The following is a 21874-nucleotide window of genomic DNA, read 5'->3' on the forward strand; positions in this document are numbered from 1 at the left end:
GCACACCGGGGTTGGAAGCTGTGATTATTTGAGTTATTGTCAAATAGTCTGGCCATTCTCCCTGTCCTCTCTCATTAACAAGGTGTTTACACCCACATGACTACTCTCTGTATGCTTGCTTTTCACACCATTCCCTGTAAACTAGAGACTATTTGCATGAAAATCCCTGGCGATTAGCAATAGCTGAGATGCTTAAATCACCCTGTCGGGTACTAACAATCATTCCACAGTCAAAGTTGCTTGGATACCATTTCTTCCCCATTCTGGTGTTCGGTCTGAACAACAACTGAACTGCTTCATGTTAATATTTTGATACATTGAATTGCCGCCACTTGGTTAGCTGATTAGATATTTGCATTAATGAGCAGGTGTATCTAATAAAGTGGCCATTGAGTCCAAGCCTCCCGGACGTCTACATCTGCGCCAAGTGCATCGAGATGCAGCTCCTAAGGGACCACGTTACGGAACTGGAGCTGCAGCTCGATGACCTTCGTCTGGTCAGGGAGAGTGAGGAGTTGATAGAGAGGAGTTGCAGGCAGGTGGTCACACCGGGGCCACGGGAGGCAGACAAGTGGGTCATGGTTAGGAGGGGGAAGGGGAAGAGTCAGGTAATAGAGAGTACCCCGGTGGCTGTGCCCCTTAACAATAGGTACTCCTGTTTGAGTACTGTTAGGGGGGACAGCTTACCCGGGGGAAGCGACAGTGGCCGTGCCTCCGGCACAGAGTCTGGCTCTGTAGCTCAGAAGGGTAGGGCAAGGAAGAGGAGGGCAGTTGTGATAGGGGACTCAATAGTAAGGGGGTCAGATAGGCGATTCTGTGGACGCAGTCCAGAGACCCGGATGGTAGTTTGCCTCCCTGGTGCCAGGGTCCGGGATATTTCTGATCCTGTCCAAGATATCCTGAAGTGGGAGGGTGAGGAGCCAGAGGTCGTGGTACATATAGGTATCAATGACATAGGTAGGAAAAGGGATGAGGTCCTGAAAGGAGAATATAGGGAGCTAGGAAGGGAGTTGAGAAAAAGGACCGCAAAGGTAGTAATCTCGGGATTACTGCCTGTGCCACGTGACAGTGAGAGTAGGAATGCGATGAGGTGGAGGATAAATGCGTGGCTGAGGGATTGGAGCAGGGGGCAGGGATTCAAGTTTTTGGATCATTGGGACCTCTTTTGGCGCAGGCGTGACCTGTACAAAAAGGACAGGTTACACTTGAATCCTAGGGGGACCAATATCCTGGCAGGGAGATTAGCGAGGGCTACTGAGGTGACTTTAAACTAGAATGGTTGGGGGGTGGGAATCAAATTAAAGAGGCTAGGCGAGAGGAAGTTAGTTCACAACAGGGGGATGGGAACCAGTGCAGAGAGACAGAGGGGTGTAAAGTGAGGGTAGAAGCAAAAAGTACTAAGGAGAAAAGTAAAAGTGGCAGGCCGACAAATCCAGGGCAAGCATTAAAAAGGGCCACTTTTCAACATAATTGTATAAGGGCTAAGAGAGTTGTAAAAGAGCGCCTGAAGGCTTTGTGTGTCAATGCAAGGAGCATTCGTAATAAGGTGGATGAATTGAAAGTGCAGACATGGCTCCAGGGTGACCAAGGATGGGAGCTCAATGTTCAGGGATATTCAATATTCAGGAGGGACAGACATGAAGGAAGGGAAGGTGGGGTGGCGTTGCTGGTTAAAGAAGAGATTAACGCAATAGAAAGGAAGGACATAAACCGGGAAGATGTGGAATCGATATGGGTAGAGCTGCGTAACACTAAGGGGCAGAAGACGCTGGTGGGAGTTGTGTACAGGCCACCTAACAGTAGTAGTGAGGTCGGAGATGGTATTAAATAGGAAATTAGAAATGTGTGCAATAAAGGAACAGCAGTTATAATGGGTGACTTCAATCTACATGTAGATTGGGTGAACCAAATTGGTAAAGGTGCTGAGGGAGAGGATTTCTTGGAATGTATGCGGGATGGTTTTTTGAACCAACATGTCGAGGAACCAACTAGAGAGCAGGCTATTCTGGACTGGGTTTTGAGCAATGAGGAAGGGTTAATTAGCAATCTTGTCGTGAGAGGCCCCTTGGGTAAGAGTGACCATAATATGGTGGAATTCTTCATTAAGATGGAGAGTGACATAGTTAATTCAGAAACAAAGGTTCTGAACTTAAAAAGGGGTAACTTTGAAGGTATGAGTTGTGAATTTAGCTAAGATAGACTGGCAAATGACACTTAAAGGATTGACGGTGGATATGCAATGGCAAGCATTTAAAGGTTGCATGGATGAACTACAACAATTGTTCATCCCAGTTTGGCAAAAGAATAAATCAAGGAAGGTAGTGCACCCGTGGCTGACGAGAGAAATTAGGGATAATATCAATTCCAAAGAAGAAGCATACAAATTAGCCAGAAAAAGTGGCTCACCTGAGGACTGGGAGAAATTCTGAGTTCAGCAGAGGAGGACAAAGGGCTTAATTAGGAAGGGGAAAAAAGATTATGAGAGAAAACTGGCAGGGAACATAAAAACTGACTGTAAAAGCTTTTATAGATATGTAAAAAGGAAAAGACTGGTAAAGACAAATGTAGGTCCCCTGCAGACAGAAACAGGTGAATTGATTATGGGGAACAAGGACATGGCAGACCAATTGAATAATTACTTTGGTTCTGTCTTCACTAAGGAGGACATAAATAATCTTCCAGAAATAGTAGGGGACAGAGGGTCCAGTGAGATGGAGGAACTGAGCGAAATACATGTTAGTAGGGAAGTGGTGTTAGGTAAATTGAAGGGATTGAAGGCAGATAAATCCCCAGGGCCAGATGGTCTGCATCCTAGAGTGCTTAAGGAAGTAGCCCAAGAAATAGTGGATGCATTAGTGATAATTTTTCAAAACTCGTTAGATTCTGGACTAGTTCCTGAGGATTGGAGGGTGGCTAATGTAACCCCATTTTTTAAAAAAGGAGGGAGAGAGAAACCGGGGAATTATAGACTGGTTAGCCTAACGTCGGTGGTGGGGAAACTGCTGGAGTCAGTTATCAAAGATGTGATAACAGCACATTTGGAAAGCAGTGAAATCATCGGACAAAGTCAGCATGGATTTGTGAAAGGAAAATCATGTCTGACGAATCTCATAGAATTTTTTGAGGATGTAACTAGTAGAGTGGATAGGGGAGAACCAGTGGATGTGGTATATTTGGATTTTCAAAAGGCTTTTGACAAGGTCCCACACAGGAGATTAGTGTACAAACTTAAAGCACATGGTATTGTGAGTAAGGTATTGATGTGGATGGAGAATTGGTTAGCAGACAGGAAGCAAAGAGTGGGAATAAACGGGACCTTTTCAGAATGGCAGGCGGTGACTAGTGGGGTACTGCAAGGCTCAGTGCTGGGACCCCAGTTGTTTACAATATATATTAATGACTTGGATGAGGGAATTAAATGCAGCATCTCCAAGTTTGCGGATGACACGAAGCTGGGTGGCAGTGTTAGCTGTGAGGAGGATGCTAAGAGGATGCAGAGTGACTTGGATAGGTTGGGTGAGTGGGCAAATTCATGGCAGATGCAATTTAATGTGGATAAATGTGAAGTTATCCACTTTGGTGGCAAAAATAGGAAAACAGATTATTATCGAGACCTGGGTATCATTATACACCAGTCATTGAAAGTGGACATGCAGGTACAGCAGGCGGTGAAAAATTGCGAATGGTATGCTGGCATTTATAGCGAGGGGATTCGAGTACAGGAGCAGGGAGGTACTACTGCAGTTGTACAAGGCCTTGGTGAGACCACACCTGGAGTATTGTGTGCAGTTTTGGTCCCCTAATCTGAGGAAAGACATCCTTGCCATAGAGGGAGTACAAAGAAGGTTCACCAGATTGATTCCTGGGATGGCAGGACTTTCATATGAAGAAAGACTGGATGAGCTGGGCTTGTACTCATTGGAATTTAGAAGATTGAGGGGGGATCTGATTGAAACGTATAAAATCCTAAAGGGATTGGACAGGCTAGATGCAGGAAGATTGTTCCCGATGTTGGGGAAGTCCAGAACGAGGGGTCACAGTTTGAGGATAAAGGGGAAGCCTTTTAGAACCGAGATTAGGAAAAACTTCTTCACACAGAGAGTGGTGAATCTGTGGAATTGTCTGCCACAGGAAACAGTGGAGGCCAGTTCATTGGCTACATTTAAGAGGGAGTTAGATATGGCCCTTGTGGCTACGGGGATCAGGAGGTATGGAGGGAAGGCTGGGGCGGTGTTCTGAGTTGGATGATCAGCCATGATCATAATAAAAGGTGGTGCAGGCTCGAAGGGCCGAATGGCCTACTCCTGCACCTATTTTCTATGTTTCTATGTTTCTATATGTGCATGAAGGACCCAGAACCAGATTTAGAGATTGCATTGCATGTGCATAATTGGTATGTAGTGATTGGGTTTTTGGTGACGCCTGGTATTTGTACACATGCTGTGTGACATACAGGAACTTGTAAATCAAGGACTCTTCTCTTTCATTCCTAGTGGAAGGTCTTAAACTGTCTTGGTGCAATAGCACACCATTCTTTATCTTCCCATGTCACTGCACTTTGTGTCATACATTCTCAACAAGGCTCTTTGAAGTGACACCAAACTTTTTCAGCCTGGAAAAATGATAGCCTGTTTCAGTTCAGTTGATCCATAAACTTGATTTTTCAATAGAATAGTGTGTACAAGGTCTCATCTCTGGTGTAGTTGAAAGATTTTTTAAAATGAGTTGGAAGACTTAATTAATTTTCAAAATTTTCTCCTGTATTGAAAGTAATTGCATCAAAGGAGGGCAGGCCACTCCGACATAGCATTTCACAACCTTGGATTGTCCTGAATAGCTGTGCCAATGAGCCACTTTGAGGTACCATTATTATGCAGAAAATATGGCAAGCGGTCTTATGCAGAGCAAAATCCCACAAAATAGGAATGTGTAAATGACCCAGGAGTCTTTTGAAGGCTTTCCTGAGGGATAAATGTAAACTGCTCTGCATCTCTAAGTGTTTTGAGGTTGGCATTGGTTTATTATTGTCACGTGTATTGAGGTACAGTGAAAAGGTTACCTTGCGTAAGTAGACGAAGGTGAAACCATAAAAACACAATAAAATATAAAAGCTGCCAAATAAGTGCAGTGCAGTCAAATGATAAAAAGTAAGCTCATAACAAAGTGCATGTAGGCAAGTGCCCATCTTATTGTACAAGAGGTCCGTTCAATACTCTTCTAACAGTGGGATTGAAATGGTCCTTGATCCTGGTGACATTTGTATCTGCTGAATGGGAGAGGGCAGAAGAGAATGTCTGGGGTGGGTGGGATCTTTGATCATGCTTCTGTCTTACTGAGGCAGAGGGAGATGTAGATAGTCCTTGGAGGGCAGTGTAGCTTTTGTGATCTAGACACAGCCCCGTACAACTCTCTGCTGCTTCCTGTCATGTACAGTGCAGTTCTAGACCAAGTCATGATGCATCCAGATAGAATATTTTCAATTAAAAATCAGGGTTGGTGGGACATGATTAATTTCCTTAGCCTCATTGGCCATGTCTCGGCCATAACATCAGTGTTGTTGGGCCAGGCAATTGATGTTCACTCTTCACTGGTAATGTTGTTCTCAATGTGTTCAACCGCCATCCGGTTGATGTCGACATGAGCATGTGTATATGAGGTCAATGACCAGCTCTTTGGTTAACACTGGGAAAGGTTGTTGTCATGGCATAACGTCACTAGTTTCTCTCTTCCTGTACTCAGACTATTATTTAAGATGCAGCCCTCTGTGGTGACATCTACAAACTTGCAAATGGTCAAACTTAGAACAGGAACACTCCCTTCGGCCCACAATGTTCTGCTGAACCAATTAAAATAGTAATCAAATACCCAACTGAATTAATCTCTTTTGCCTACACAATGTCCATATGCTTTCATTTTCCTCACATTCATTTGTCTATCTAAATGTCTATGTTTCTGCCTCTACCACTACCCCAGGAAATGCATTCCAGGCACCCACCACTCTTTTTTTGGGGGGGTGGGGGGGAGAACAACAACTTGTGTTTCACATTTCCTTTGAATTACCCCCTCTCACCTTAAATGCACGTCCTCTGGCATTAGACATTTTAACCACCAGAAAAAGATACTCTGCCTACTTTAACTATGCCTGTCATAAACATCTGTTGGATCTCCCCTCAGCCTCCACTGTCAAGAGAAGACAACCCAAGTTTATCCAATCTCTCATGATAGCACATGCCCTCCAATCCAAGCAGGATCCTGGTAAAGCTCTTCTGCATCCTCTGCAAGTTCTCACTATCCTTGTAATGTGGTGACCAGGACTGTATGCAGTCTGATTAGTTTTATAAACCTGCGACATAATTTCATGACTTTTCAACTCAATGCCTGATTAAAGGCAAGCATGCCATATGCCCTCTTAACCACCCTATCAACTTGTGTAGCCACTTTCAGGGAACTGTGAACTTGAACCCAAAGATCCCTCTGCTCATCAAACCGTGAAGGGCAAGATCCTTAACGGTCCACTGTCTCTTAGCCTCTGACCTACCAAAGTGCAGTACTTCACATTTGGCTGGGTTGAACTCCGTCTGCCATTTCCCCGGCTATATCTGTGATTGATCTGTATCCCACAATATTCTTTGCAAGTCATCTACACTATCCACAACCACCACCAATCTTTGTACCATCTGCAAACTTACTAACCCACCCATTGACATTTTCTTCTAGGTCATTTATATACACTACAAACAGTAGGAATCCCAGTACAGATCTCTGCAGAATATCACTAATCACAGATCTCTAGCTAGAATAAGTCCCTTCAACCACTACACTGTCTTCCATGGGCAAGCCAGTTCTGAATCTAAATGGCCATTGGCCATTTGCCATGGATTCCATGCATCTTAATCTTCTAGATGAGCCTCCCATGAGGAACCTTGTAAAACACTCATAAAATTCATGTATACAAGATCCAAAGCTCTACCTTAATCAATCACACTTGTCACCTCATTGCAAAAACTCAATCAAGTTAATAAGACACAACTTGCCCTACATAAAGCCATGCTGCTTTCCCTAATTAGGCCGATTTTCAAAATGCTCATCCCTAAGAATTCTCTTCTCTGGACTCTTAATGTTGCGTTTAAGGGACTCAACATTAACATCCTCCTTTACCTCAAAATGCCCTTGCATATCAGCACTGATCTCCATATCCTCCATGTCCTTGGTAAATACAGATGTAAAGTACTCATTTAGGACCTCACCCATATTCCAAGCAATAGTCTCCCCCTTTCGTTCTTAAGTGGTCCTACCCCTTCCGAGTTATCCTCTTGCTCTTTATGTATAGAATGCCTTGGGATTCTCATAAATCCTACTTGCCAAGTGCTTTTCATGGCCCCTTCTCACTTTCCTAATTGTCTTTAGTTCTTTTCTGGCTTTTTTGGGGTGGCATGGTAGTGTAGTGATCAGCACAATGCTTTGTACTACCAGCATCCTGGGTTCAATTCCCACCGCTGACTGTAAGGTGTTTCTACGTTTTCTCCCTGACTGTTGTGGGTATCTTCAGGGTGCTCTGGTTTCTTCCCACAGTTCAAAGACCTCCCGATTGGGAGTTTAATTGGTCATTGTAAATTGTCCCATGATGAGGCTAGGATTAAATCATGGGTTGCTAGGCTTGAAGGGCCTATTCTGTGCTGTATCTCAGTTTTAAAAAAAAATCCTCAAGGGCTCTTTGATCCCAGCATACTAAGTGTTACATAATTTTCCTCTTTTTTTTTTGCCTGACTAAATTTATCACAGCTGCTGACATCCAAGGTTCCCTTAATTTGTCATCTTTGTTCTTACCTGTCCTGTACTCTGTGCAATTGGTCATTAAATACCTTCCACATGTCAGATGTCGACTTGTTCAAAACCAGCTGTTGCCAATTAACTCTCCCAAGTTCCTGCCGAATACACTCATAATTTGTCTTTGCAGCAATTTAATACTCTCCGGCAAGGTCCATACTTGGCCTTATTTATCATAAAACCTAAGGAGTTGTGGTCACTAACTTGTTCACACACTGAAAGGGGTAGGCTCATTACCCAACACCAGGTACATTTGGTGAGTAGCAAAGCTTAATAGAGCAGAATCCGCACGGGGAGTAAAGGGTTGAGGACACAACCTTGTGGAGCATTAGTGTTTAGAATAATCATGGCAGAGATATTGCTGCCAATGTTTATTGCAATGTGTTGGTTACTAAGTTAAAGATCCAGTTGCAGAGGGAGGTATTGACTTCCAGGGTCCAGAGTTTGTTGTTGAGTTTGCTTGACACATTAGTATTGAAGGCAGAGTTGTAGTCAACGAGCTATATCCTGACATAGGTGTCTTTACTGTCCAGATGCTCCAAAGGTGCCTAGCTGGGAAGATGGTGTCTGCTGTAGACCTGTTTCTGCGATTAAGCAAATTGCAGTGAGTCAAGGTTGTCCAAAAAGCATGCTCTAATCAGCCTCTCAAAGCACTACATGTTGGTCGATGTCAGAGCCACTGGGCAGTAGTCGTTGAAGGTGTGTGTTCTGTTGTTTTTCTTGGGTATTGCAATGATAGTGGTCTTAAAGCAGAGGGGACCCACAGCCTGAGGAGGTTAAAAATGTGTGCAAATACCATTGCCAGCTGATCTGCACAGGATCTAAAGACACAGCCAGGGACACAATCCAGATCCAATGCCATCTGGAGAGTGAACCAGCAGAAGAAAGTGTCTGTATTCATTTGTGATGGAGACAGTCAGGGAGAGCAGTGTTATACCCAACTCTTCTGTTCAAAATGTGTAGAGAATGTCTTGAGCTCATCAGGAATGGCTGTTTTATATTTATGCAAGGGGAAAGACAGAGCCTCTGTTTAAATTCTAAACCAGAGCATGCAAACCTCAGACATGTAATCTAGTACCGGCCTAGGATTTGAGTTCAAGATCCGGATGCAGAATTCCTATTAATCCAGCCAGCTTGAAAATCCCCGAGCAAGCGGGACACGGATTTTCTTGGATCAGTGGGATTTGGAGTCGTCTGTTATAGATGCTGTTATTGTTTGGGTTATCCTGTATTGATCTTTCCAGCATGGATGGATGATCCCTGAGGAAACTTGGTTCAAAATTCTACATTTGTGCCACAGTTGTATAGAAGTAACAATTTTGGCACTTTGGAATAGTGAAAATGCAATTCAGTAGAACATTTTGTATACTTGTACTGTTTTAGAAATTACAGTGCACATTACGTGATTATTGGTATTCTGTTGGATGTCGAACACTAATAATAACGTAATTATTGGCCTTATCAAGAGCAATGACGAGACGAGACAAGACAGAGTATAGGATGGAAGTAGAGCAGCTGGTGGATTGATGTGAGAAGAAACTAAGCTTAAGTGTGAAGACCACCAAGATAATCAATGTAGACTTCAGCAAGCTGCAGACCAACCATCCTCCTCTGCGAATACATGCCTCCTCCATAGAGAGTTAAGTGCACCAAGTTCCTGGGAGTTCACATCATGGATGACCTCACCTGGTCCCTTATTATATACCTCCTTGAACAAGAAGATATAGCAACGCCTCCACTTCCTAAGGAGATTGAAGCAAGCAAAGCTCCTCCCCTCCCATCACCTTCTTAACTGTGTTTTACAGGAGCACCATTGAGAGTGTTCTGACAACGTGCTTCTCCATCTGGTATGGGAGCAGTCAAACATTGGACCAGAAGTCCCTACAAAGGACTGTGAAAACAGCTGAGAGGATCGTAGCGATCTCCCTACCATCCACTGGGGACACTTACCAGGAGCGCTTCGTATGCAGGGCCCTTGGTATTACCAGGATCCCACTCAGCATCCTCTTTGACTTTCTACAATCAGACTTTCTACTATTCATAGAAACATGAACGGTCAGGTTGAGAAACAGTTTCTTCCCTTGGGCCATTAGGCTTCTGAACTCCTTGCGGCATTGTATTTGAAGTGTTACTGGTTAGTCTGTTCTGTACCTTTACAGTATTTGATATTAATGCACTGCAGTTTATGATTTATATGTGATTCATCTGTAGATTTTATCCTTGCCTTCGTAAGTTACCGTGTGTTATGTGTACTATGCTTTACAGCCGGTTTGGAGAAGAATTGTCTTGTTTCTATATGCATTGTATGGTTATATATGTTAATACAGCTATATTGTTAAATGACAATAAACTTGGTAAGTGGCACTGAGAGCTGCATGGAAAAACATGTTCTTTGCCCTTTAATGACATATAATGTGTAGAATGATATCTGAGCCGGCTGCTGTGCTCTTGGCTTGGGCCTGCTCCGATCGCTCCAGGAGTGGAGCTAGGACTCAGTCTAGATCGGGATGCTGTTGGCTGGCTTTTGTTTGCACAATGTGGTGTTTTTTTTAAAAGTACAGTGGTTTATGGTTTTTTTAAAAAAAAGATTGGGTTATATGAGTTTCTTGCTTTTGGGCTGCCTATTAGCAGACAAGTTTCAAGGTAAATAATTTTTACACTCTTTAATAATAAATGCACATTGAGTTTTTGATATTACCAAAGTTGGCCAACAGTAATATTGGCCACATTTATTAAAATTAACAAGGGTTTCTGTATATAAAATAAGTGAACTTGCCTATTTCTGAACATTTCCACTTTTGCTTTCAAGGCTTGTAATTTTTCTGTTTAAAGCATTTAGGTTTTGTCTTCTGTTGTATGGCAGTATAACCCAGTTCTTTTTATCTAAATGTTGTAACTGTAAATTGCTTGGAATTGTTTCATATGGAATTCACACTTCTGATCTGAAGTGTGGCCCTGGAGGGGCCTGTTCACTCGGGAGTTGGGGGTTGGATCGATCTTTGTTTGGCATCTTGTCCACAGACATTCGAACATGGGTGGCCCTGAGTTGGCGTCGCCCTGATGGAGTCCTTAAAGCACACAATCCTTCACGTGACATCAACCTGTTGATCCAGGTTGTGGAGGAGTGCTTGGAATATTGTTCAATTGCTGCACTTTAAAACAGAAGGGTAAAATACATTTTGGTTAGTAGCAGTTGGAGTATTCAAAGTTTTAATATTTCTGTAATTCATTCATGTCAGCCAGTAGAATAAAATACTTTTCACGTATTAACAAATGTGATTGTAATCTTGAAACTATATTAACATATAAATCACTCGATTGCCAGAGAGAACTCCCACTAATTTTGAATGTGTGGCTGGTAACTAAATAGTTCCATTTAAAAGATGTGTGATGCCATCTGTCCTACAGTTGTAGGTTAATCATTAATCCTTTAGGTTTAGTGTGTAGTTGATTTAAAAGGAAGGTCAGCTGGTGGTGTAGTGGCATCCACACTGGACTTTGAAGCAAGTGGTGCTGGGTTCAAATCTGGCTACCTCCTTACAGGCTTTCAACCCTGTTATTTGAGTAACTTGTTAAAAAAACACAGACGTGGCAAGGAACAACAAATAAAATGTTTTCTGTGGTCTCTTTGGGTTATGATGTGTCATCCTATTCCATTGCTGAAAATGCAGTGATGAAAAAAAGCTCACTGAACCCATACCCACAGCAATCAATGGCCATAGGCGCAAATGTGGATTAATTACCCTTTTGAAGAAATCCGTAAAAATATTGAATAACTATTAAGGAAGGCTGCAGATTATGCCATTTAGTTGAGATGTTGTGAGAGGTTCGTCTTTGGCTGACAAACAAAATTAAGATGGCATGAATCCAAGGAAGCAGTTTAAAGTGGCCAAAAATAGCAGCAGGATCAAGGATTCTGAGCACTTGAGAAGTTGGAAAAGGAGGATTGGATGTCTGGGGATATGGGTGTGGTGGGAAGTGAAAATATGACAGCAGACTGGTGAGAAACATTCAAAATGAATATTAAGAATTTCTACAGAAAAGCTTAACAAGAAATTCTTTGTTTATGTAAGTATGGATCCCTAAGTGAGAATTGCGAGAACTTACAATGGAAAGGAAACCACAGAACAATTGTGCAACCACTTTGAGTACTAGTTCATGGCAAAAGTCACAAAATAAATCTGTCAGGGATGCTAGAGAGCTAAGGGTTCAGAGAATAAGAGATTAGCCCAGTACTTTGGTCAGAGAAGTGGAGAGCTCAAGTTGATAAATTCCTGGAGCAGTGGAGCCTTGGGGGCAATCTGATAGTAGAGGAGGCTGTTGATTCAGATGCCATTGCTACACTTGAGACATTTTGATACTTAATTCTGCAAGGCATGGAAGGATACAAATAATTGAAATGTGTGCTAATAGGTTTTGTATAGACAGGCAATAAGATGTCGGCATCGATGTGGATGGACCCATTTCAGGAGTCGTGTTACTCTGCCTCTGTAACAGGAGGATTGACTCCAGAGCGCTTTGAAAGGTAGCTGTGGAGATGAAGGACCCCTTTGCGATCGTTGTCTGTATTTGGTCGAGTAGATCCTGTGGACTGGAAAGTAGCAAATGTAACCCCACTATTTAAGAAAGGGTGAAGGGAAAAGAGTTGTAAGCCTAAAAACTGTTGCAGGGAAAATGTTAGAAACTATGATGTATTAAAAACAGAGTTCAACAATCAGAATGAAAGGCAAATGTGTGATTTCAATTATTGGAATTCTTCAACCTATCCAGCAGAGTAGCTTAGGAGAACCTATAAGTACAGGCAACTTCTGTTTTATGGGGGTTGTGTCCTAGAAAAGCCCTGTATCACGATTTTCTGTAATGTGAAGCCATGAATACTTGTGTCAAGAATTGCAAGACAAATATTTTTACACTGGGACATGTGGGGGTGGAAAGACACCCAAAGAGAGACACTTCCTTCACTCCTTTCCATATCTGAATTGTTTGTGAATTCCTTTACTGAGTAGATTGCAGCAAGCATAATATCCTCCAGGAGTCAAATTTAAATTATTGAACAAGAAACAAAGGTTCAAGCCAGAATGCAATTACAGATCTATGTACAATTTTGCCCTTCACATCATAGAAAGAATGCTAACGATGCAGAAAAGAGCAGAACAGATCCTTTACAAAATTATCATGAGAAAGTAGAAAATGTTTAGAAATATTTGGAGCTGTTTTTAAGAGCAGAGGAGAAAATGATCAATGTTATGAAGGTTTGTATAATCTGAGGTAATACCAGCAGTTACAAGTTTAAACGCAGTGGGTCTGGAATGGAGAGAAGCTTTAACACATTCCACAGGCTCAAGCATGTGACAGTCAGAGTTAATCATTAAAACGAGACCACGTTGGCTTTTAAGACTAGGCAGTTCGAGAAAGGGCAAGTGGGGGAATGCAGCAAGAAGTGAACAGGTTGGGAAATTGTGATAAGGATGACTAATCATGTGTAGAAGAAATCCCTTTGTTTGAACCAAAGAATCTGTTTGCATGTTATAGTAAGGGTGTCTGTGCTTTTTGATGTTCTTCCATGGTTCCAGAAAGAAATCCTACGAAAATTGCCAAATGTTCGCTGAATGTGATTGTTACATCTTCACTCTCAACTACGAAACGGTAATGGTCTGACTCCTGTGCTAAACTGGTGTGTCTCTGGTCCATTTTGCTGGAGTGTCCTTAGTTTGCACTCTCACCTATCCAACCAATATCTATTAGAGCTTAGCCCAATGAAACCAGACAATGTGTGATGAGTCTTGGGTTGGTTTCGAATTGGAAAGAAAATGTCCTTTGGTTAAAGCTCTATAGTTCTCTTTAAGAGAACTGCAATTAGATTTACTTTGAGTACATCATGTCCGGGTTGGGGCTGTCTACTCTGCTTCATCAGTAGGTATCTTGAGGAACTGAGGCTTGGAGTACAGCCTTGGTACCTACCTCTACATCACAGGAGGCCATCCATTGGGAACGTGATCCTATTTTCTTTTTCATTATTTCATTGTAGCCTTACACCTACTTTCCTCCCATGTCTATGTAGCCCATTAACGAAAACAATTCCTATCTGCTGATTGGGTGGCGGGGTGGAGATGCATCTCTACCAGAAGAGGTGTAAGGTGCTCCTTCTCTCTGCTAGTCTGCAGGTAACCCCTCCGGAAAGGTGTAGCACCTGCTTAGCTGCCTGATCAGTCGCGTGAAGCCATGGGAGCTGGTAGTGGATGAGCAGCTGGTGTGTAGCACAAGTCATGGTTATGTGGCCACTGAAAGTATTGATAATGGCCGAAGTCACCTGTCTTGTAAAGATACTGCTTAGAAGAAGGCAATGGGGAAACTACTTCTGTAGGAAAATTTGCCAAGAACTATTAAGGTTGAGAAAGAATAAACAGTTGATGTTTCCGGCTGAGACTCTTCACCAGTCCTCCATTGTTTGGTGGGAATCCTGGAACTTGCTGAACTTGTGAGATAAACTGCACCCAGAAGGAATACAACATTTTGAAGAGCCATCACTACCACCTACTTATGACTAACTCAGGATGGGCAAAAATTACTGGCCTCATTAATGATGCCTTGAACCTGAGGAGTGAATTAACAACTTATCTGGCCAGGCCAACATTTGTCACTCACATCTACTTTCCTTCTGGCAGCTTGGTGAGAATTGTGTTCCTTCAACCTACTAGAATTCTGTAGTGGCTTGATGCAAAAAAAGCTGAATTCTTTCAGAGGGAAACGTGGAGCCATTCCTCTCAACATTTGGAGTTGTGTTATGAGCTAGGTGATGGGATGAAGTTGCTTTCCTTAAAGTGGAGCACACTCGATGGCCAAATGGCCTAATTCTGCTCCTGTATTTTGTGGTCTAATGGAATGTAAAACTGGTAGGCTTTGCAAGGCTAGTAGTTCTGTAGTTAAGTTCAAAGTAATTTTTTTAAAACAACAAAGTGCATAAATGTTGCAATATAAAACCGTGAGATTTATTTTCTTGTGGGCATATTCAATATCTAATAGAATAATTATCAGAATCAGTGATAGACCATAATAGCTTGGGTGTTCAACCAGTGAGCAGAAGACCGCAAACTTCAAACACAGGAAGAAATAATAAGTAAATAAGCAACAAATATGAGATGTCCTTGAAAGTGAGTTGATAGGATGTGGGAACATTTCAGTGATGGGAGAGTTATCCCCTTTGGTTCTAGAGTTTGATGGATGAGGGGTAATAACGGAAGCTGAACCTGGTGTTGAGAGTCTTGGGGCTTCTGTACCTCCCTGATGCCAGTAGTGAGAAGAGAGCACTGCCTAGGTAATGGCATCCCTCTATATTGGATGCAGCTTTCCTGCGACAATGCTTCATGTAGATGTGTTCAATGGTGGGTACGGCTTTACCCATGATGGACTATGCTGTATCTACAATTTTTTTTGTAGGATTTTCTGTTCAAGGGCATTAGTGTTTCCATACCAGGCTGTAATGCAGTCAGACAATATACAATATTCTCCACCACACTTCTACTGAAGTTTGTCAAAGTTGTCGATGTCATGCTGAGTCTTCACAAATTCCAAAGGAAGTAGAGGTGCTACAGTGCCTCCTTTGTAATTGCACTGGTGTGTTTTGCCCAGGTAAGGTCCTCTGAAATTATAGAAGGACTTAAAGTTGCTGATCCTCTCCACCTCTGACCTTCTGATGAGGATTGATTCGTGGACCTCTGGTTTCTTCTTGAAGTCAATAATCAGCTGTCTGGTCTTGCTGTCGTTGAGTAAGAGGATGTTGCTGTGGCACCTCTCAGCCAGATTTTCATTCTCACTGCTATATGTTGATTCGTTGCCACCTTTGATTTGGCCAAGGACAGTCGTGTCGTCAGCAAACTTGAATATGGCATTGGAGCTGTGCTTAGCCATAGTCTCAAGTGTAAAGCAAGTAGAGCAGGGGACTAAGCACACTGCCTTGTGGTGCACCTGTGCTGATGGAGTTTGTGGAGATGATGTTGCCAATCCAAACTGACTGGGGTCTGGAAGGGAGGAAATTGAGGATCTATTTGCACGAGGAGGAATTGAACTTAGTGGTTAGTTTTTGAGGGGATGACAGTATTGAATGCTGAGCTATAGTCGATAAGGAGCATCCTGATGTATGCATCTTTGCTATCCAGATGTTCCAGGGTTGAGTGAGGAGCCAATGAGGTGGCATCTGCTGTGAACCTGTTGCTTGCTGCCAAAGTGAGAGGTTAAAGATCTCTAAGTATTCCAGCCAATTGATCAGCACAGGTCTTTAATACTTGGTCAGGTACTCATCAGGGCTGGATGCTTTCCGTGGGTTCACTCTCCTGAAGGCTGCTTTCAAGTCAACCTCAGATCCTGAAATCACAGGGTCATCAGGGGTCAAGGGATTTTGTGGTAGCTGCTCCATGTTTTGATGGTTAAAGCGGGTATAGAAGGCATTAAGCTCATCTGAGAGTGAAGCTCTGTCGCCTGTGCTTGATTTCTCTTTAAAAGAGGTGATGGCCTTCAAGCCCTGCCACAACGGTCGAGCATCCTTTTTGTTGGTCCGGAATTGCCATTTCACCCATGAGAAGGCTTTCTTGAGACTGTACCTGGAGCTTTTGTAACTCTCTTGATCACTAGTCTTGAAAATCTTTGACCTGACCCTCAGCAGATTGTGAATCTTATGGTTTGTCTGGAGCCTCTGGTTGCGAGAAGGCTCGGAATGATTTTGTGGGGACACACTCGACTATAACTGTATGGTGTATTCATTCAAATCAACAGATGAGTCCTTGAACACGACCCATTCCACCAACTTGAAGCAATCCTGTTGGTATTCTTCTGCCTCCTGTGACCACCTCTTTGTTACCCTTATCTCCGGAGCCTTGCACTTAGCTTCTGCCTGCATGCCAACAGGGGAAGGACAGCCAGGTGATCAGATTTACTGAAATGTGGTCTGGGCATGGAGCGGTAGGCATTCCTTATCTTAGTATAACAGTGGTGTAGTGTGTTTGGACCTCTGCTGCTACAGGTTGTATGCTGATGGCAATTGGGCAGTTTTCTTCATACAGGCCTGGCTGAAGTCCCCGACAAAGATTTGAAATGCATCCGGATGTCATCTCCAATCAAGAAACAGTACGTGTACCTGCTTATGGTTGGCTGCTGGTGATGTGTAAACCGTGGGAGAGAGCTCCCTGGGTAAATAGAACAGATGGCATTTGAACGTTAGGTGTTCAAGGTCGGGGGAACACAAGTTCGACAGAACTGCCACATTGGAACACCACCAAGGGTTTATCATGAAACATGCACCTTCATCTTTTGCCTTTTCCAAATCAGAAGTTTGGTCTATCCTGAAAAGCCTTTGGGTCCGATTGCCGTATTGGCGTGCTGGGAGTAAGCCATGTCTCAGTTACACATGGGACACAAGAATCTCTCATTTCCCTCCAATACAGCAATCTTTCCCTCTGGTCCTTAATTTTGTTTGCATATTTGCTGGGTAGAGGGGGTCTCGTTCCTGTTTTTGAAACTGGCTTGAGTCTCCACCCTGTTTCTCCACCTCCTGCCTCACTTTTGGCCATGGCAATGAACCTTCATCTGCTTAAAGGCGCTGTGCCTACTTCAGAATTAAGTCTGCCGAGTTGAGTTTATTAGCTAGTTGTTTCAAAGATTTGTTAATTAACAACTGCAGGATTTAAAACTGGTTGTAGTGGCATTTGTGTTTGTATTTCAGAGGCAGTTCAATGATGTGGAGACTAGTAATTTAATTGTTACACAACAATTAATTAAATTCTCTACAGAGCACAATTCACTAAAGTTTGAAGAATTTTAGATCAGAAGAATGGGTTAATCATCAGAACTGAAGGCTGTGTGGGAGCAGCTTTGGGCATTGTTGATGAGATGTTTTAGTGTCTGATGCTTGATAGGTCTTCAAGATCTGAGCAGAATACAGCAACTTAATTACAAATGCACTGGCACACCCCCACCCGTCTCAGAAAAGGTGATCATAATATAAAAGTTCCGCGAACAAAATTAATTTGCTTTCTATTAAAGCAGTAATGGCTCTTAAACCAATTACTTAAAACAGTAAGTACATTATTATGTTCTGACTTAAGGATAAAATTACATATCTAATCTTTTTTTCTTTTTGCTCCTTGCCTGGCTTCACCAAATTCCATGCATTCCATGGGTAATCTACTCTGAGGCTACTGAGTCTGGTTGATATTATTAGAAATTTATGACATTGTGATTTAGATGCCAATCATTGGTCACCTGAAATGTCTACTCTCATTGTACCACCTACACATACTAGTTTGCAAGAAGTATTTTCCCCATGAGCAACACTTTTAGAAATTAATTTTTAAAAATAGGGTTGCTTCACAACTCCAATCGAGGTTCAGTGCTGGCCTCTGGTGCTATCTATGTGGAGTTCACTCATTCTTGAGTGCTCTATTCATAGTGCAAGTTGCCCCTAGTGTGTAGTTCAGTTAATGAGGGGTGGGGTAAGCAAGGGAATTGATGGGACATTAGGGGAAAATAAAATGAGATTAATTTAAATGGTGCTTGATAGTTTGTGCACACACGTGGGCCAAAGCTTCTAGTTACCACGCTATTCCATCCATGACCAAAAGTAAAAGTACTTGTCCCTTGAATTGCTTGCAGTATTATCTATGGGTTGCTTTTTAATTCCTGTTCAAAGATGAGTTTACTAAGAATTCTTTTTAAAAAAAGTTCTCCTGTTTCTCCCTGTTCTCTGAATTCACCAGACGCTTTTTCCAAATGCTTGCTATGTTAATATTTGTGCTTAACACTCATCTCCAGACTAAAATCACTGAAAACAATCCAGTAATCATTACCTTTCATGCATTTTTTTTTGTGTACCACTGTGTGCCTCTAAATGGTTGGTATTTGGCTTCTTTCCTTGCATCTTACTGACGCTTACTGTGAAACAGTGAGATGTGTCATGTTCTATTGAGAATAGTTTGTCTGTTACTAGGCAATGTGCATATGTGCTTGTAAGAGTCAGACTGGTATGTTAAATAGCTTAAGGTGCTAGTAATCTTTTTAATCTTGTCTATTGACTATTTATCTTGCTGAACTTTTTCATGAAAAATCATTATAGCATTGACAATTGAATACTAACCTTCTACCAGGAGGCTGAGAAGTTGCCATGTGTAGGTAGGAGTATCCTGTTGAGGTTACAATCAGATCAGCCATCCGCCACAAGCAGGACTTCCCGGTGGTCAAACATTTTCATTCCGATTCCTGTTCTGAAGTGCTGATCCATGATGTCCTCTTGTGCCAAGATGAGGCCACCCTCGGGGTGGAGACGCAAGAAGCGCCTTGTAATCTGTCTGGGTAGCTTCCTATCTGATAGCATGAGTGTCAATTTCTCCTTCCAGTGAACATTGACTTGCTGTAGTTATACTGGCATTCACTATAAATTGTGAAATTGTAAATGTAAAACTCATTTTTTCCTCCATTTTGAAAGCCCACAGATACTTGTAGCATTGTAGTTCCATTCACCCAAATACAATTTTGTGGTAGAGGCCTCTGATTCAGTTTGAGTACATGATGTTGGAGTTATTTAGTTTACCGGTGGACCTGCTGTGTACAGAAAAGCCAATGGGCTTTTTAATGTCATCTGGTTTCTTGTGAATCAAAGATGAAGCACAGGATTTCATAGATCCGATTGACTTGTGGCGTTCTGCAGGGGTCAGTGTTGGGACCTCTCCTTTTCACGTTAAGTCAATGATTTGGATGATGGCATTCATGGCTCTGTGGCCAGGTTTGTAGATGATCCAAAGATGGGTGGAGGGACAAGTAGTGTTGAGGATGCGGAGTCTGCAGAAGGGCTTGGACAGGCGAGGAGACTGGGCAAAGCAACGGCAGATGGAATACAATGTTGGGAAGTATACAGTCACGCACGATAGTGGAAGGAATAAAAGCATACACTATTTTCTAAACAGAGACAATTCAGCAAAGGGATTTGGGAGTTCTCATGAAGGGGTCACTACAGGTTAGCTTGCATGTTGATTCAGTGGTAAGGAAGGCAAATGCAATATTAGCATTCATTTTGTGAGGACTAGAATATAAAAGCAAGTATGTAATGCTGAGGCTTTAAAGATGTTTGGAGTATTGTTTGCAGTGTCAGGTGCCTTAATTAATCCCAGGCATTCGGGATCCAGAGGTGGTTTATGAGAAAGCTCCCCAGAATGAAAGTATTAATGCATGAAAAAAAAATTTAATGGCTCTGGGCCTGTACTTGCTGGTGTTTAAAAGAATGTGGGGGTGGGGGAAAGAGATTCTCATTGAAACCTATCGAATATTGAAATGCCTAGATAGTGGATGTAGAGTGGATGTTTCCTGTCGTGGGGGAGTGTAGGGGACAGCCTCAGAATAGAAAGACATCCGTTTAGAGATAAGGAGGAATTTCTTTTGCCGGAGGGTGGTGATTCTGTGAAATTCATTGCCGTAGACAGCTGTGGAAGCCAAATGATTAGGTATATTTAAAGCAGAGTGATGGGTTCTTGATTAGTAAGGCTATTAAAGTTTATGGGCAGAAGTCAGGAGAATGTCCTAATTCTGCTCCTAGTCTTGTGTTTTACTTCAGACTGTAGATCCAGTGAGGAACTGATGAGCAGGTGCATAGAATGGATTCAGAGCTCTGACTAGCCAATTTAATTGACATCCTATACTCTGAAACTGACATTTTACTTGCATTGTTTACAGAGGCTGGCCAAGGATTAACATACCAGGGAGGCCCATGGCTTTGGCATATAATTATAGCATTTAACTTTGAACCAATGAGAGCTATTAATGGCAAAGCACTTTAAATTTCTCAAGTCAAATTAGACTGATTGTGTAAGTTTTATTTTGTAACATTTATATTACTGGTTATGCATGCACCCGTAGAATGTCTTATCATTCGTTTATTTTAGAGTATACGCAAACATACAAATACTAAAACTAAATAAACAGCTGAGAAACGATGTAAGACTAAATGAGTTTTAACCGTCCGTATTTCATCTACACAAGTTTCAACTCAAACATTCCAAATACTTAAGGTAGAGCATTATGACTAACTTTGCAGAGTCTCTAGTAGGCAGCAAGTACGTGAGGCACAATGGAGAGAGAATAATGCTTCCATTTTTGTTGAGTCTAAATTCTGGAACCCCCCCCCCCCCCCCAACACATCTCACTGAAATTAACTTTACCACAGGTTCTGCAGTAGTTAAAAGAATTCTGTTCACCGCTGTCTCCTAAAAGGCAATTGGAGAATAATTGCTGACCTTGTCTGTGACCACTCAGATCCTGTAAATGAATTGTATTTACTATTTGGCTCCTAAACGCTATTTTGCTGGGAAGAGATGGAAACTAAGATTACAAGTGTTAGTTTAACTACTAAATTACTGTACTACAAAAGCAAATAACTTTTGTTTCTTGTTTGATAAAAGGTGTACTGTGAATTAATGCCAATCCATCTATCTATTCATTTGAATGATTTGCCGTTTTATACAGGTAGTCTCCAGGTTTATGACAGGGTATAGTTCTTCAGAACTGTTTGCAACCTGATCTGTTCAGAAATTGGAAATGAATGAAGTGTGTGGGAGAAGATCACAGAAAAAGTGTGACTTAAGAGTGAGCAGGCAGTCTCTCCTGTCACCACTGAGAAGGTGTCACCAGCCACCCTTAGTGACTCAGTGAGTGACCTAGTCTGTTCAGCATTCCTCACTCCGTTGGACCCAAACCCGACTGTTGTGGCCTGGTGCATTGGCGATAGGAGGCGGTGTGAATGCACTGTTTCCACCAGGCAGATGATGCCAAGCAAATCTACCCCCACCTATTCCCTTAATCTTCCAAATGCTCATTTGTGTGTACTAGTTGTCTATAAACTTTGTAGCCCAAGGCCCTGTAGGAGACAATGCGTGCGTGCTAACTTGCAACTATTCCAAACTCATGGGGATTATCAGACAGGAAATCGTTCAAAAATGTTTTCAAACCCTCCATTAAGTGCAACATTTCTACTTGCACCTGGGAATTATTGGCACATGTCTGATCAAAT

General features: G+C 42.3%; 1 protein-coding gene and 1 non-coding gene across 3 annotated transcripts in view; both read left to right on the plus strand.

Moving 5' to 3' along the window:
* kank1a (KN motif and ankyrin repeat domains 1a) overlaps window positions 1–21874 on the plus strand; it is a 278049-nt gene that overhangs the window by 31699 nt on the left and 224476 nt on the right. The gene's annotated exons all lie outside the window — the stretch shown is intronic.
* Window positions 11458–11523, plus strand: LOC140211765 (small nucleolar RNA SNORD98). Its single transcript, XR_011889578.1, has one exon. It is a non-coding gene; the product is annotated as a small nucleolar RNA SNORD98 (small nucleolar RNA).

The sequence above is a fragment of the Mobula birostris genome, chromosome 17 (assembly GCF_030028105.1).
Source record: "Mobula birostris isolate sMobBir1 chromosome 17, sMobBir1.hap1, whole genome shotgun sequence".
NCBI classification, from domain to species: Eukaryota; Metazoa; Chordata; class Chondrichthyes; order Myliobatiformes; family Myliobatidae; genus Mobula; species Mobula birostris.